This window comes from Columba livia, chromosome 4, assembly GCF_036013475.1.
Source record: "Columba livia isolate bColLiv1 breed racing homer chromosome 4, bColLiv1.pat.W.v2, whole genome shotgun sequence".
In the NCBI taxonomy this organism is placed as follows: domain Eukaryota; kingdom Metazoa; phylum Chordata; class Aves; order Columbiformes; family Columbidae; genus Columba; species Columba livia.
The window spans coordinates 46500720-46517286 of NC_088605.1; the positions used below are offsets into that span (position 1 = coordinate 46500720).

At 39.7% G+C, this 16567-nt stretch overlaps 1 long non-coding RNA gene across 4 annotated transcripts in view; it reads right to left on the reverse strand.

The window, feature by feature from the left end:
• Positions 1-1274: 1274 nt before the first annotated feature.
• Positions 1275-16567, reverse strand: part of LOC110357631 (uncharacterized) — a 54115-nt gene continuing 38822 nt past the window's right edge. For all 4 annotated transcript variants that reach the window (XR_010472547.1, XR_010472549.1, XR_002411376.2 and 1 more), the window contains 2 exons: positions 11205-11354; positions 1275-10227 (listed from right to left, as the gene is read on the reverse strand). This is a non-coding gene — a long non-coding RNA (uncharacterized LOC110357631). The remainder of the gene's footprint in view (positions 10228-11204; positions 11355-16567) is intronic.

Below are 16567 nucleotides of genomic sequence, written 5' to 3' on the forward strand. Positions count from 1 at the left end.
CCTCCTAAGTCAGCAGCTGAAGACCTGCCTGGGTTGGGAATGAGATGAAGTGATAGCCATGTCACAGTTGTTTTGTGACCCCTGTGAAATGGGTGAGTAGATGTCTCCACTCCCTCCCCTACCTGCAGCCACCCCTGCAGATCACCCTTTTATCAGAAATACAAATCAAGAGTCAAATGGTTAAAAGGCAAAGCCCTGTCTACTTGTTTACCTCTACACAAAATCCATAATTTTGGTTTGAAAAATATAATTGAGGAAACTTTAGTAATACACTACCTATGGAGTATCTGTGTTGTGACTCAGTGGATCGAGATCTCTCCTGACTTGTCAATCTAGCAACTTATTAGTATGAACTACATTAATATATACTGGCACTGATATTTCTTTGCTACTCCTATTCAGAAGATGAACAAGAGAGAGCATCCTGTCTACAGAACATTTCCCCAAAACTTACACAAGGTCTTCCTACACTTCACTGTGCAGAGCAGCTTTCCAGTTGGGACAAATCAGGCAAGAAGCATCGGTTCAAACCCCACAGCATTTATAATATGTTCCTTTCTTGTCTAGTGGAGTCACTTTTAAAAGGAAAACTCATGTTGCTTGAAGGTGAGGTGTTGTTTGGGATGTTGCTTCTCCAAGCAGGTGTTCCCAGGATATCACAAAAAAATTATTGGTGCAATAAACAATGGGACATTCTCTAACAAAAAAATCCCCCAAAGGGGCTTCCATGTACTGGGAAAACTTTGACTTTTAAATGAAAGAAGAAAACTGTTCCATAAATTGCATTGAATACCCAAACTAACCTATACAGGAAGTCTACTTTGACAAAAGAGCAGTATTTTGTCAGAGGCTGTGCATGCACATCTTTTTGTATGCAAAACTCAAGTGTGAGGATGTGAAAGCATTAAACATTATCTCTCCCTTTACACAGAACAACAAAGGAGATTTGGTGTGTGGTGTTAACATCAACTGGATTTGAGAAAGTTCAGCACCGCCAGGACACACTCTGCATCTTACATGACTGAAATGTTTATGATTTATCAAGCACCACATGCCTAATCTAACACTACAAAGGAGTCAAGGCTCCCTGACATTTCATCTTTGAACCCTGACTTTCACATTCTATCCACAGGACACATCAACTACAATGTGTTACAGTCTTTTGCCTTCTAAAACTTAAAAAAAAAAAAAAAAAAAGAAAAAAAAGAAAAAAGGAAATATCATCCAATTCTGAATTAAACTTATATACAAAATCACACAATAATTGGACAGTGTCTAGTGAAACACATTTATTGTCCCTCAGAAAGACAATACATTCAAAAGAAAAGCACTGAATTGAAAACATTCCTTAAGCAGATTCGAAAGAGCTAAGCTGTCACTTGAATTCATGTAGTCCTGACATTTTTGCTATGTAAAACCTTCAACTTCAAAGAGTACCTTGCACAAAGACAGCACAATGGAGAAATTGAGAAATACATATTATAACAAGATAAAGCAATGAAGTTAATAGCTTATTTTAAGGAAAGAAGCAAACATCTGGCATAGAATGAGAAGGCTCAACTACTTTTCATAGCTGTGTCAACTATCCCAATGTAGATTATCAGCTTGAGCACATCAAAAGCTGAGATAGTTACATGGCTCTGGACTGAGCTAAGTGAGATCTAGCCAGCTCAGTGTGGAGGCAGCATGCACTTGGATCCATCTCCATTCATGTGTGTAAATACGCTGTGTGTATCCAGTTAGTGTGCACTTGTAACCTCCACGAGCATAGGACAGGGTGTCTGGGCACCAGCCTCAAGACTGGTCATCTCACTACCACCAGTGTACTTCCAGTAAGTTAACCTACAGCACTTAGATTTCTTATCTTAAACTCTGCCTCTAGCTACCTGGGGATCCCACGTTACCCAGATTTCTGATCACACTGCAAGGAACCTGGTTGAGATACTGCTGAGAAGGCAGTTAGAGGAACAAAAGAAAGATTTGCATTCACAGCAGGACTCAGGCACACAGAGATGCAGTAGTAGCCTGTGAACTTGCTGTTAGTTTCCTTCCAGAAGTCTGTTATGCTCACCCCAGGAGTCCATGCTTCTCTTGACAGCTTAGGATCTGCAATAATGGACTCTCAGTGAATAGATTCAGAAAAAAAATATAATTGAGCTGTTATGACCTGGACATTGTTTGGCACACATCACTGAACATGATAGCAACCCTACAGCCTACCGTACATTTGAAAAAGGCAAACTTTCAGTGGTGATTTAAAATGGCATCCGCCCATTCCAGCAGTATTTACTATATGTTTCCCAGGTCTTTTCCTACGTCATTACATCAAGCCCATGAAAAAATATATTAGCAACACAATATGACATATGGCTTTGCTCAGAGATAGAGAGGAATATCAATAGAAACCCTTTGTACAATATTACATTACTTATTCCAAAAGAAATTGCTAGTCAACACACCACTTCACTTAACTCCATGCTAGGCTTTTACATAGACAAGCTATGTACACTTTAGGGTACTGATTGCTCATTAGATTTATACTACTTTTTATGCTGCAATCTCCCATGGTTCTGCTATAAAGTTCTCTTTTCTGTCTACTTGGACTGATATGATTGGAATGAGGCAAAACATCTTAGCAGTAAATAAAGGGAGAGACAGATTCACACAGAGGCACAGGCAGGGATGCCAGTTCCTAACCACAGGGTGCCTTGCAGTCTGGAGATCCCCAGGCCAAGAGTTCTGTGCTTAAGCAATCCACAGGAACGACACCCACAAAAGCCAGCAAGTTAGCACAGAGCTGCCCAATTTAGCTACTGCCAAATGCTGAGAGATTTTAAACTTTCTCCATGAAATTGGTGTCCTCATCTGGGCTGCAGGAAAATGCACATCTCCAACTGGGATTCATACATACCCATTCTCTTGAGTTAACTTCCCTTTCTCACAAAAGATGACTGGAGAAGAGATGAGAGGCAATTACTGTACTCAAGAGATGACAGATTTGGGCTAAAATCTACTAGAAGCCAGATGAAAGCTTAGCCAATATTCCCTTATTTGATTATGTTTTTTTAAGTTACTCTAAGGTAGAAATCCTCCTGAAGCTGCTGCCATGATATTACTAAATAACAAAGGGAGTGAGAAAGAGAACAAAGACCATTGTGCAGCCTAGTAGTCAGGTGGTTGTGTAAGGTACTAACCTTGAAAGTCCAACCTCTGCTTCAGTAATTGGATGTTTATTAGGAGTAGAATCAGGTTTCTGTGTCCCTGATGGCACAAGCTATTTGGCTGGGGTTCAACAGGTGCTTTCTGAGCTCTGCCACACACAATCACTTCAGAGAGGACAGGCACAGGCTATCTTCTGTGATGGTGCTGGCATGTCCAGGTATGGGGGGATGGCCAGCTGCTCAGCCCTTGCTGCTGTTTAGCATCTCCAGACACCTGGGTTATTTGGCAGGTTTTAAAGACCTACAATTCTGCCTGAAGTGTTTAAGGTGGCCATTAGGTACTTAAGGCCATGTCTACAATGTGGGAGAAGGGCCACCTGGGCTGGCAAGGATCTGCATACTGACTCAAACCAGAAACGCTGGAGAATCCAGTGCAGAAACACACAATCTGTCTCTGTGCGTGGTCACTAATAAGACACAGTCCTGTGCACAAGGCTGCACTCCACTGTGACTCTTCCAGATCAAGGGTACTTGAACTCTAGCTCACCCCAGAGAGCAGGCAGGCCCTACATTTGGCCTCAGTCCCTGCATGAATCTTGCCTGAGTTCAGCCAAGGAAATAGTCATTATGGGGATCAAAATAATCTGATTTCATCTAGCCTAGAACATGCAGGAAACATATCAAAGATGGATTTCTGCCTAGGTTTCTCATGGATTTCAGCTTCAGTTCATGCTCCCAACTACAGGCTTGCATATTTCTTTCTTTGTTTTAGAAGGAGAAACCATCGCCAAGGCTCTGGCAGCCAGGCTAGAAAACAGTGACATATAGAGTAAATTGATCTGGCAGGCTTCATTAAGGGCAGATTAAACACTGACAGTCCCCAAGGTTTTTGTGATATGATTGCATGACATGGCCAATGAACTAGGCATTCCCTAGGGTGAGAAGCAGAGATGATATTCAACTGCCTGGAAAGTGGAACATAGACTGGTCTGTAAAATTACCAGTTATGACAATGTAAAATGCAAAGCACCATCTCTAAACTAGGTACTTCACCTCAAATAAACCCTGTGAATAGCTAAATACAACTCTATTTATTCCTAAGTGGGCTGAGTGATGTAGAAAGATCAAAGGGACCTGTTAAAGGCCAATGTAGTAACTCAACAGTCCATCCCAGTCAGAATGCCTTCCCTTTTTTCCTATGTAAAGTCCATAGCTCTCATCATTTAAGTTTTTTTTTCAACAAATACTTGAGAATTGTCCCCTATTTATTATTATGTCAGAATGTCAATAAGTCTGAATTGTCTGTGCTGGTGGCAAAGTTGTCTTGGACCTAAAACGGCCTCCTAGTTCTACTATCTGCTTGTAACCTGAAGAATTTCCTTGCTCTACAGGGTAATGAATCTCTAAGTTTCAAATCACAAAGACTGCATGATAATATTTCCCTTTTCAACACAAAAATGTTCCAAATTCTTCCAGATTTTCTCTTACATCACCAGACCAAATAAACTGATCCTACCTGAAAATTCACCACTTAACATTGTGTTACTTGATTCTTTCTATACCCATTTTATCAAAATAAAATGCATATGAAATCCAGTACATTTACACTGAAATAAAAAGAAAAAGAAAGCCCCACAACATCAAAACAAGAATGTTAGCCATCAATCTTGATCTGATCTGTAGGTGCAGAATGGATAGAGTAGAAGGAAGCTGCACCAGGTCTGTGTAGCTACAGCACAGAAGAATGCATTACGATAGTGACAAACAGAAGAGTAAAATTTGTCATAGACCATCTGAAATTTTAGAGTTCTAGCAGCATAGAAGTGAGAGGTGAAAGCCTCATCTGTGCCTGACTACTTTATCCAGAAAGTCAGGAAATTTGGATACATAACCATTAACATTATAATTGAAAAGTGGTAAACAATTCTGCAAGCTTCCATAGAACAGGGGATTTCTCATTCAGGCAGAAAATTATCCAAGTTTTTGTATTTCTCTGCTACAGTCTGGATTGTATTTATTGACATAAGAAGTATGGAAGAGGTAAAAAAAAAAGTGCTAAGTTTATCTCATACCCAGAATGCACTGCATCCAAGAGGCATAGCACAGCTTCTTAGCTGTCTTGTGGATTTAGAGTCACATGGAAGACCTTTTTTCAATGCTGCAGATTCTGCCTTTATCAGTCATCAGTGATTCCAACCACATCTGGACACAGTATGTGCAGTCTCCTGTTTGCAGGGGTCTACCCTGCCTTTATTAAATAAAATTGGTTTGCTTACAGTTATTACAGGTGGAACAGAGGTGTACGTATGAGAAGACATATCTGTAAAAGGGAAGTCAAACATAGTTTTATCTGGAAAACAAATGAGCAGCTGCTGTCACAGTTTGGTCTTTGCCTTGTCCACCTTCCCTATTCCTCCTGCATTTTAGCACCTCAACACCATCACCATGACCAGCACTCACAACTTCTCCATTTAGCTCTTTTAGCCCAGGGAGCTCAAAAAACAAGAAGAAATAATTGCCTTCAGCTTTCCTGCTTCATCAAGTCAGCACAATGACACCATTTATGCCCTAGAAATTCTGAACTGAAATAGATGTTTCCAAACTCCAGGGACATCCAGCGGGAACTTTCCACAAACAGCACTACTTACTTGGAACAACTTTGTGCTTGTTAAATATAAGAAAACAAGTCAAAACACACAAAAAACAATTATCCACCAGTAGAATTTATTCCAATGTGATTAACACATTCAGCTAGTTAGAATTCTTTAGGGTTTTACCTCCAATTTTGAATGAATTGAGTAACTTTCTGGTATGTAGGGGTTCCAAGTGGAATGGAAATTATGAAAGTATTTATTCAAAACACTTGTTAGCAATCTTTTCCAGCATTCAGTCCAAATCAGCTATTTGAGTGGATTACTAGTAATTTAGGAACCACACACTATGGCATGCAAGAAAAAGTGAATTCCCACAAAGAACTAAAACACTGCAGAAATTGCTATGAATTCAAATGAGAAGAGAGGAAAGAGCTGCAATGATGTATGTTAGCATTATCTTTTCTCTCTTCCAGATTCTGCTGAAGTCCTTTTCCATGCACAGGTAGTTCCTCGATCTCTAGAAGCAAGAGGGCTCTGATTTGGCGGGAAGGAATCAAAGGTGTGAGTCTGCTCCTACCATCATTTTCCCTAGATAACACAGAGATTTATTTAGACAGAGCTCAGACAATCCCAGTGCCTGAAACTAATATTTTGACTCTAGGAGTTGCAAAATTCCTTCTGCTCCCAGGCTGAGCCTGAAATTAGGGAACAGAAAACAAACCCTTGGTTTTGCAGTATAATGCACTCATATTCACCCTAGAAACAGGCTTCTGCATTGACTCGCACAGCTTTTTTTGGCAATACATCTCATTGTGCCCTTCAGTCTGAAGCTAAAGAATTGAAAAATACCGCTCCTTGTTTTGCCTTCTCTGAATACAGCTCTGCTGCAATAGATGACATCCATAAGGGAACTCTAGGTAGGAAAATATGATACCATGTGACTTTCAACAGCATCTTGGTTATTGAAAGCAAGAAAATGAGGACAAAGTGCTGTGATCACTGTTTTCTTTTGGCTACTTCTATGCTGAGCCTGAAGGCTCTTCATTGACTCCATAGGCTTCCTAATTCTGGTGCCTAGGCTTAACCTGTTAGGACTAAGCACAATTTTTACAGGCACCGCAGCGTAGAACTGGAATTCTTGAAGTAGACATCATAGATCTAAAAGTGGAACACTTGTGTTATAGAATCTCAAGTTATTACCCTACTTCTAAGCAGATTCACAGTAGCATCTCAGTGTGTACAGAGGTATTCACTATATTACTCCTGGACACAAATGTCCTGTCACAACCTTTGCAAACACTGCGTGCAGCCATATTCCTGCTTTCTTACCTTAGACATAGTATTATTATATGTGCATATATTTCTGTGCTAGTAATATAAAAACCTAAATGATTCTACTGTGCTGAAGAACACCATGTACCCCTTGTGTAATATAAGTTTGCCAAGTTCTGCTGCAATCAGCAGTATGCCCAAGCAAGCAACTGTTCTAACAGGATTCATTACAGGCAAAATGAGATTGAAATCCCATTGCTGACTAGAGAAAAAAGCAGATAAATAGTTCCTTTTCTTTAACATCAGCATCTTATTTGGTTTGTATTCCTAGAAAATAAAATGTGATGGGAAGAGCCCACACTTCTCAGGGAACAGCCTGTCTTAAATCTCTGCTTGGCTAGTTAATGCATGGTGACTTCTCTCCTTTTTAAATTAAGGAAACCCTAGTACTGTTTTCCACAGAAGAACCATTTTCTTGCTATGAACTATTCACATCTCACTATAAGTACTTCAAGATTAACATTACACTAATCAATAGTTAGGCCTAAATAAACTCACTGATTTAATTACATCAACTGTCGGTTTTAGAGACTTTACTGAAAACACCATAGATCACAAGAAAGACATTTTCATTTCATGCTCTCTCAACACCCTGAGCCTGTCATTAAGTCCTTCCCTACACATGTCCATCCTGACACCAGCTGGCTCAATAGCTGTACTAGAATAAATTAATCCTGGCCATCATGGCCACATTCAGAATTACTATCAGAGAATATCACGCTCATCACCACTGCTGACAAACAAGTGGTTGTTGTGATCTCATCTACAGATTTCCACACTTTCTTTGTTGCAGTATCCCTTCCTATAAATGCAAACAATGGATGTATAGCTACTGCTCTGTGTTGCTGGACTGCTTGGAATAGAAATTGTACTACCATCTTTTGACTGTAAGGAGAACTACACCTTTAGAGAAACTCCTTTCTGTATTGTCACTGCAGTAAGTAATATTTAATTCAGTGAATGAAACCTGAAAGTCCAGTTAAATATGGACACACAAGACGAACAGTGTAGTCTGTGAGCAGAGTCCTTTATAAAAAGTAACTTGGTTCGAACATATCCACAAGGTGGCCCATAATTTCACAGAGTCACAGTATATCCAACAACAACAACAAAAAGTATAGACAGTCTCCCACAGCATCCTTGCTGCTAAATTGAGGAAGTATGGACTGGATGATGGGGTAGTGAGGTGAACTGTGAACTGGCTGAAGGAAAGAAGCCAGAGAGTTGTGGTTAATGAGGCAGAGTCTAGTTGGAGGCCTGTATCTAGTGGAGTGCCTCAGGGGTTAGTACTGGGACCAGTACTATTCAATATATTCATCAACTAGAGTGCAGTGTCAGCAAGTTTGCTGATGACACCAAGCTGGGAAGAGTAGCTGACATGTCAGAAGGCTGTGCTGCCATCCAGCGGGACCTGGACAGGCTGGAGAGTTGGGCGGGGAAAAATTTAATGAAATACAACAAGGGCAAGTGTAGAGTCTTGCATCTGGGTAGGAACAACCCCAGGTTCCAGTATAAGTTGGGGAACGACCTGTTAGAGAGCAGTGTAGGGCGAAGGGACCTGGGGGTCCTGGTGGACAACAGGATGACCATGAGCCAGCACTGTGCCCTTGTGGCCAGGAAGGCCAATGGCATCCTGGGGTGTATTACAAGGGGGGATGGTTGGTAGGTTGAGAGAGGTTCTCCTTCTGCTCTACTCTGCCCTGGTGAGACTGCACCTGGAACATTGTGTCCAGTTCTGGGCCCCTCAGTTCAAGAAGGACAGGGAACTGCTGGAGAGAGTCCAGCACAGGGCAACAAAGACAATTAAGGGAGTGGAGCATCTCCCGTATGAGAAAAGGCTGAGGCAGCTGGGTCTCTCTAGCTTGGATGAGACTGAGGGGTGACCTCACTAATGTTTATAAATATGTAAAGGGTGAATGTCACAAGGATGGAGCCAAGCTCTTCTCAGTGACAATCAATGATAAGACAAGGGGCAGCGGGTACAAACTGGAACACAAGAGGTTCCACTTAAATTTGAGAAGAAACTTCTTCACAGTGAGGGGGACAGAGCACTGGAACAGGCTGCCCAGGGAGGTTGTAGAATCTCCTACTCTGGAGACACTCAAAACCCACCTGGACGCATTCCTGTGCGACCTCACCTAGGCATTCCTGCTCCAGGAGGGGGATTGGACTAGATGATCTTTCGAGGTCCCTTCCAATCCCTAACATTCTGTGATTCTGTTAAATGTGGCAGCCACAGTGCATTTACATCTATTTACTATGACATATGAAACTGTCTGGAAGAAGCTCCGCTACTACAGCTCTATGTCTCCTCTGGCACTTACAGTCTGTATGACTACAATGGTGCTTAAGTCATGGGCAAACCAGTATGGAATGGAGTTGACATTAGAGACTCTGATTTTCCATGAGTAGTTCATATCTAGATCAATTCAGAAGCGATGAACAGTACCATTTTCTGAAAGGTAAGTGATCTATACAAAATTATTTCAGTTTTTATGGACAAGGTGTCATACAGGATTACAGTTAACTGTCCTTACTGGAAGTCTTAATACCAAGGACTCTTCCACTTCTATGACAAAGACAAAGTTCTTCTGAAACAAGTGAGAAAGACATTGGAGAAGCTCATAACAGATCTTCAGAGGTTGGTTACCTCACACTGTGCTCATACACGAAACTGTGATATTTTGAAACCATACTGAAACACAATACTGACAATTCTAGACAATTGCAGATCCATCTCATGCCATAAAAAACAAATTCCAAAGCACTGCAAATAGGAAAATATATTTAAAACTCAAAGTGACATGTAAAAATGTATACTGTATATTTGACGTGAAGAACAGATTTGGGAATGGAGTGTTTAATAACAGTCCTCTGCATATCGACAAAGTTTCTGCTGAATATCCAACAACAGAAACACTAGTTTAATATCCCATGATCTTGCTACAGCATTTTTGACAATCCCTGAAAACAAACCACTGGTATGTTGGGTGTGCATTATAGCATGTGCGGTTTAGTAGTGCTTTACCACTTTATAAATTCAGGGCAAAAATCTTGGTTTCAGTTAAGTCAATAGGGTATTTGCTACAGGCCTCAGTGGAGTTGGGCTTTCATCCACAATAGTTAAGTGGGACTATAGTCTGAAAAAGAGCAAAAGAGAAAGTAAAGTTTTTTCCACTGCAAACAAAATAGTTACAATAAACACTAACAGGTAAAGTCTAAGACTCTTTTCCCTATCAATTATGCTGTGCTGTACACAGTTTTTGAGCAGCTCTCAACCAATTTATCTATGTACACATGCAACAAACTGGAAAATAGTACATATACATACATATATAGGCTAAAGTCAAGATAGGTGTTATTTTTTCATTTTCTTCTCTCATTAGCATAGTTTCAGTAACATTCAGTCCCTTTGGTGTAGCTGAAATCACATATGGTAACAAAGAACAGAGTAGGGCTACTAATTCAAATATTTTTGTTCTTAGCTGTAACATTATTAACAGGAGCTATTACAAAGTAGTGGTCAGGGGTCTTCACCATCACATTTCATTTTGACCTCTGATCTACATCCTCTCTGTAATAGACCATTATACATGACAGTATCACAGTAGCTAACTCCTTCACACTGGAAAACCAGTGCACAAACTTATGTTTTATACCTGCTGGATGGAGCAAATACATTACTGCAGAATAATTAGACAAAATAACATTTTATCCAAAAAATCTTGTACATTAACTACTACTCAGCAGTGATGAAAGCAATTTCCTGCTCCCCCACTCCATTAAACTACACAGAATCTACTTTTATCCTGGGTAAATTTCAATAGAGCAAGAAAAACAATTTTTCTGTCACTAGTAACAATGTTTCTGTAGTTGAACACAGCACCTAAAAAGTTAATTGCAACAGTAAATCCTTTCCATCCCTTTTTGTCTGCTGGTTCAGAAAATAACTTCTCATGGTGTCTCTCAAGGTCTGGCAACCCTTACCTCAAACTAGTGTCTCAAAGACATTGGCTACTGGCATGATGAGCCCCAAGAATTAGTGATGTACTGAACTGCTGATCTCTTTTACATGCTTGTATCCCATATAAGTATTGGTTGATAAGGATTTACAAACCTTTGTGAAGAGCTGTGTACTGAGGTTTGAGCATCATCAATCAGCTGAAAGAACATTTCTCTCGCAATGAGCTAATTAATTGTTTGTACTCCAGTGAAGCAACCAGTCTGTATGCCATTGGGAAAGGAGATGACTCTGCCCAGCTAACATCTGAAACACATCAGCATTTCTACAGTAAGGTGAACTGTCACTTGTCCTGTATGAGAATATTCAAAATTACATTTAAGTGATAAATTACAGAAAAACATGAAGAGAAACAGAGAGAATGCTTGAATCTGAACAGAATTCCAAGAAAAGCTTGGCCAGTTCTCACATACAAATAACCCCTAAACAGAAGGTTTTTTTCAGTGACATTTAAATCCAAAGCAGTGGGTTTTGTCCAAGAACTGGATCCCAGCCACAACGCACCAAGGAATTCTGACTGCTTGCTAGCTGAAGATGAGCTAAAATACAGGTAGATACAAAGACTTGCTTTTATTTCTTTTGGCTTGCCTCTGCACCTACTAACTTTGCTGTCTATATTTGGCTTATGTACATAAATTATTCCTCCACTTTTATCTTTTGGGGGATTTCAGGCTAGCTGGCAATAAATGAAACATTCTACTCTGATGGGTGTGGATGATCATTAAGACAGTGGGTATTGGACTAATTTTCAATGTGCCAGTACCACACCACAAGTATACAAAATAAAGAAAATGCAAGAAGGAGATTCTTTCTCTAAGCTGTTCTGTTTGACTAGGAAGCTGGCAGTACTGTGTCACTATGAAGGAAATGTCATTCCCACTGATTAGCATCATCTTGAGATATCCCAGCATGCAAAAGAACTATGGGGAGAATGCAGGACCTCTGCTATCACCCAGGCCTCTTCAATGATTCATGTGATAGTCCTCCACCTGGGCCAGGCAGCACTGAGCAAGAACCTGTTACATACATGTATATTCCTAAACTGCATCAGAAAGATTTTGAAGATCCCCTAGTATTGAATGTTCCCATCCCTTGCCTGGCAATGACAAGAGATACTTCTCCCTCTGAAAAAAATGGTCACCGACCACAAGTCCAATGTATGTCTCTCTTTAGGGGACATTATTAGCTTGCTTATTATCACCATTCTTTCCTAAGATTATCAATATAACACAAATGGAAAAACAAAGGTTTGAAAGGTTGTGTATTATGGAGTCCACGAGCTGTGTTTATGTATGTACTCCATATGATGTTTGAATAGAGAAGTCTTATCTAACAATTTTGGACTTTCCATTTTCAGTACTCAACAGAAATATTTGTGGTGACTTTCCAAATGTTCATAATGTGGATTCCTTCCTGTTTCACTGGGAACTCTGAATTAGACCCCTGCTTAAAAGACCAATCCAAACAAAATAAAAACCACTTGCCTAGAAAACTAATCCACAAAATGGCAGTGTCCACTGCATGGGTAGTGCAATATTTTGTTATTTTTCATTTTCACAGAAAAAATTTCCATGTGCTCAGTTACAAGCTACAAGTAAATTCTGAGATTTCTCTGCATGCCACAGCATGAAACCGATGATCTACACTTGATCCTAAATGCTTGGCAGGTCTATGTTCTGATATGTTTTTGTCTCTCCCTTTTTCTTCAAAAACTCAGGCTTCTTTTTGAAATGGGCCTGCTTTATGCATATGGCTCTAAGCTTTTATTCTGTACCAAAATACCTGGAAAACAAGATGACAGCACAAGAAAAAAAAGCTACAGAGTTATTTTAAAAGTCAGGTTTGACAGCATATTCTGGAAAATGCCAAAAGGTTTGTGGAATAAATTCCATGTGGCAAGTTTAGAGAGAAAAGAATCCAGCTGCTTTCAAACACCAAATGTACCACTAGAAAGTCTCCAAAATTGCAGAAACATCTTCAATTAAGAAAACATATCATCCTCCTACACAAACAAGAACAGCTACAAAAGAACCACAAAACATTCCTATTCAGATAGACTTCAATGCTTGCTGAAGTAGGTCTATTCCAGGCAGTTTGTCGAAGAATGTGCTTACGTACAATAAAAGGCATAAGGTTGAGGGATTTTCTGATGCTTCAGGCTATCGCAAAGCTAGGCAAAGAGAAAAAAGCAGTCTTGCTGCTGAGAGACCTAGGATAAGGAACCATATGATGGTTTAGATCCTTTGCAAAAGCATTTCTATCCACTTCATTAGAGTCTTTCAATAACTGTATTGCTGAACAGGAGTTACCTGTTTAGGGCTGAAGTCAGTTGTGGCTTTCTGCTACCTTTGAATGGTCTTTGGTTCAAACACTAGAAGATTAAACCCCATCAATTTCTGTAACCTTTATTCCATGTTTAGGTTCAACCTGTTCAACTCCATGAAATGTGCATGTAAAACAGACTTCTGGCAAAACAGGAACTTAGAAGTACATAGGACAGGTACTAGCTCCTTCCTTGTAACATCAGAAAATACTGAGAGGAGTCTGCAGAAATGGCAAGAATACTGTCCTTTTAATTCTAAAGAGAATCTGTGTTTTCAGGCTGTTGGTTCCTTCAACAGAATATCCACTGTCACAGATTCCTAGCTCTGCTCATCACAGCCACAGCCCCTTGGCAGAAGTTAATACCCTGCACAATCCAACTACTTGTGTGACTGTACTCCAAAACATACTTGCAAAATATATTTGCCCTACTGAAATGTGAACAGATTTTCACTTTTAAATGGACCATTGCACAGATCTAGGTTTGAAGTCAGCCACACTAGCACAATTGAATTGTTGAATTAATTTAGTAAGAAAACACCAGTGAGAGTAAGGTAGCTGCCAGTAAATGAAGATGAATCACTGGAAGCTACTAAAAGAATATGGCCCTGCAACAACAGGCTGGACATCCAAAACGCCAGAGTCCTTATGGAAAGAGCTCTCCTTGTAGGTAACTAACACTAAAAAGGTAACAATTTCATTAACTAAGAAGCAAAATTAATATACATTTTATTGAAAGTTCCTTTCATCCCTCCTTATGTCCTGATAATACTACAGTACCAGTTATGAAGAGCTTTGAAATTCACATTTCAAGCTGGCGATTTCCAGCTAGTCTTTTTAAAGAAGAACATTGAATCTAAGCAAAAGCAGTTCAGTAATTTGCAGTGTGAAAAATAAAGAAACTTTTCCATTTCTAAATGCACACGTACAAAGAATGTGAAAGAGAAAGAAGTGTTTAAATGGCTGGAGAAAGAAGGCACAAATTTGGCAGGCAAGATGACTGAATAGGAAGAAATGCCTTCACATTTTCCAATTAAAATGAGATTTGCTTTGACTGATCTGCTGCAAATCAGACTTTTTGTCCTTTATCAAGCGTTTTTGTCCAGCTTGAAAGAAAGCAGCTAAGAAACATCATTGCTGTGCTCATGTATGATTAACTTAGCCAAGCAACGAAACATTCAAAGAAACAGAACAGCCCTGTCTGCGATATATAGATTTTTATACTGTGCTTACACTGTGCTGAATATGCAGTATGGTAAAAACACTATAGCTCTCAAGATCTGTGTATTTATTATACCATATTTCTGTATCACCTCCACAGTCTCTGTAAAACACCTGAAGGAATTACAAAAGCTGCAATATCACAGGAAGTTGTTTTCTATTCAGTAATCAATACAGGCATAGGCACTAGGGCTTGAATCCAGAAAGGGATGCCTACGTGTCCCTGTGAATCAGACTCTTTATGAGGATCACCTCACTATAGAGGCTCATTACTTCAGTCCTATGACTTCAGATATCTGAAGAGCTCTAAAGTAGTCTATATTAGAGATTTCATCTTATACCTCCTCCTCCTCCACACGACATGTGCCTTCCCAATATTTGGCCTTTAATTTGCCAGCAACTGCTTCGTTAGGTGGAAAAAAAAAAAAAAAAGAAAAAAAAAAAAGAAAAAAGAAAAACAATCTTTCTTTTATCAGTTTGCCATATCACATTGTTGAAACGCTACACTGATTTCAATATTGAACTGACATGAAGTACCTTGTTGTCACCACACTGAACTAGCTGTAATGTTTTTCCCTGTAGATTTCTTTAGATAATGAGGAGCTTTACTTTTGATGCTCCAGCCTTAATAGTGCTGGATATCCGTATGAAAATTATCAAATTGCAGACAGAAGCAACTTGTCCCTGTATGCTTTTGCCAAACAGTTTAGCAGCCCATTTGGCAGATGCTGGTTGTGCATGTTCATATCAGCTATTAACTGTTTGAGTCATGTATATGCTTTTCATCCATTGCCTTTTTTGCGGAGTGGATGGCTGAAACTTTCATGGAAAATATTTGATAGCAAACAACAGAGAATGGATTTCCATGGCAAATACTTTGGGATTTGCAAGCATCTCCATGAGTGTTCCACCATTGTACAAATATTAAAGACTGGCAAACAGCAGAGCCACCACAGTCTTCAAGAATGTTGTATTAAAATAATTTGTTATTATATTTACAAGAGTTCCCTTTTCTGCTGTCTTGTCAGCCTTAACCACTATTTCCCATAACAACAGTGGCTAAAAAGAAAGCAGCAGATTCATGCTAATGCCCTACAGAAAAATACTGATAAACAGACTTTTCTTCCACCTTCAGCTAATATGCAATCTGGAGGCTGCACCCATATTCCTTTTCAGATGGGTGGAAAATCATAATCTATGTCTTTAGATATCTCCAACTTAGACCACTGCAAATGACCAGAGTCCTGCTGCATGCCTTCCAGGCAAGCTATGAGAGCACATTAACTTCAGTATTGTGGAGCTCCTGCTAGCTTCCCATCTAGTGAAACTACACACATTTCAAGCTCTTGTTCCTAATCTAAAAGGAACCTTTAATTATTAGGAACTGGCTATATGGAAACCATTTAAACTTTTTTGCAGCACTCCACTTCCATAAAAACAGGACTTGCAGATACTGAAACTACTCAAGGCTTATGAAGAAAAAATTGTTGGGAGCTCAGGGCTGAGCATCTTTAGCTGATACTCTTGAGCTACTGAACATGTCATCAGAAGGGATCAGCATAAGTTTAAATATACAAAGAAAGATGCTTGTGACCCGCCTCTCCTCATATTGCAAGCTTTTCCTGTAGCAATAAGTACAGAATACACAACAACCTCATGGAAGAACAATGGACACTCTAAAACCACACCAAAATAGACACCAAGAGCTAAGCACAATGATGGGTAACGTACTCTCAAAAAGGAGAGCACAGACAGGACTTGAACACAGAATGCATCAGGTATCTGGCACAGCTGACCTAGCCCAATCAACTAAAGGTCCCTAGACCTCCAAAGCATTGAGAGTAAACTTGATCCATCAGAACTAGAGAGAAATCACAGCACAGTACAGTCAGGTGTACAAAACCTAAATTATGTCA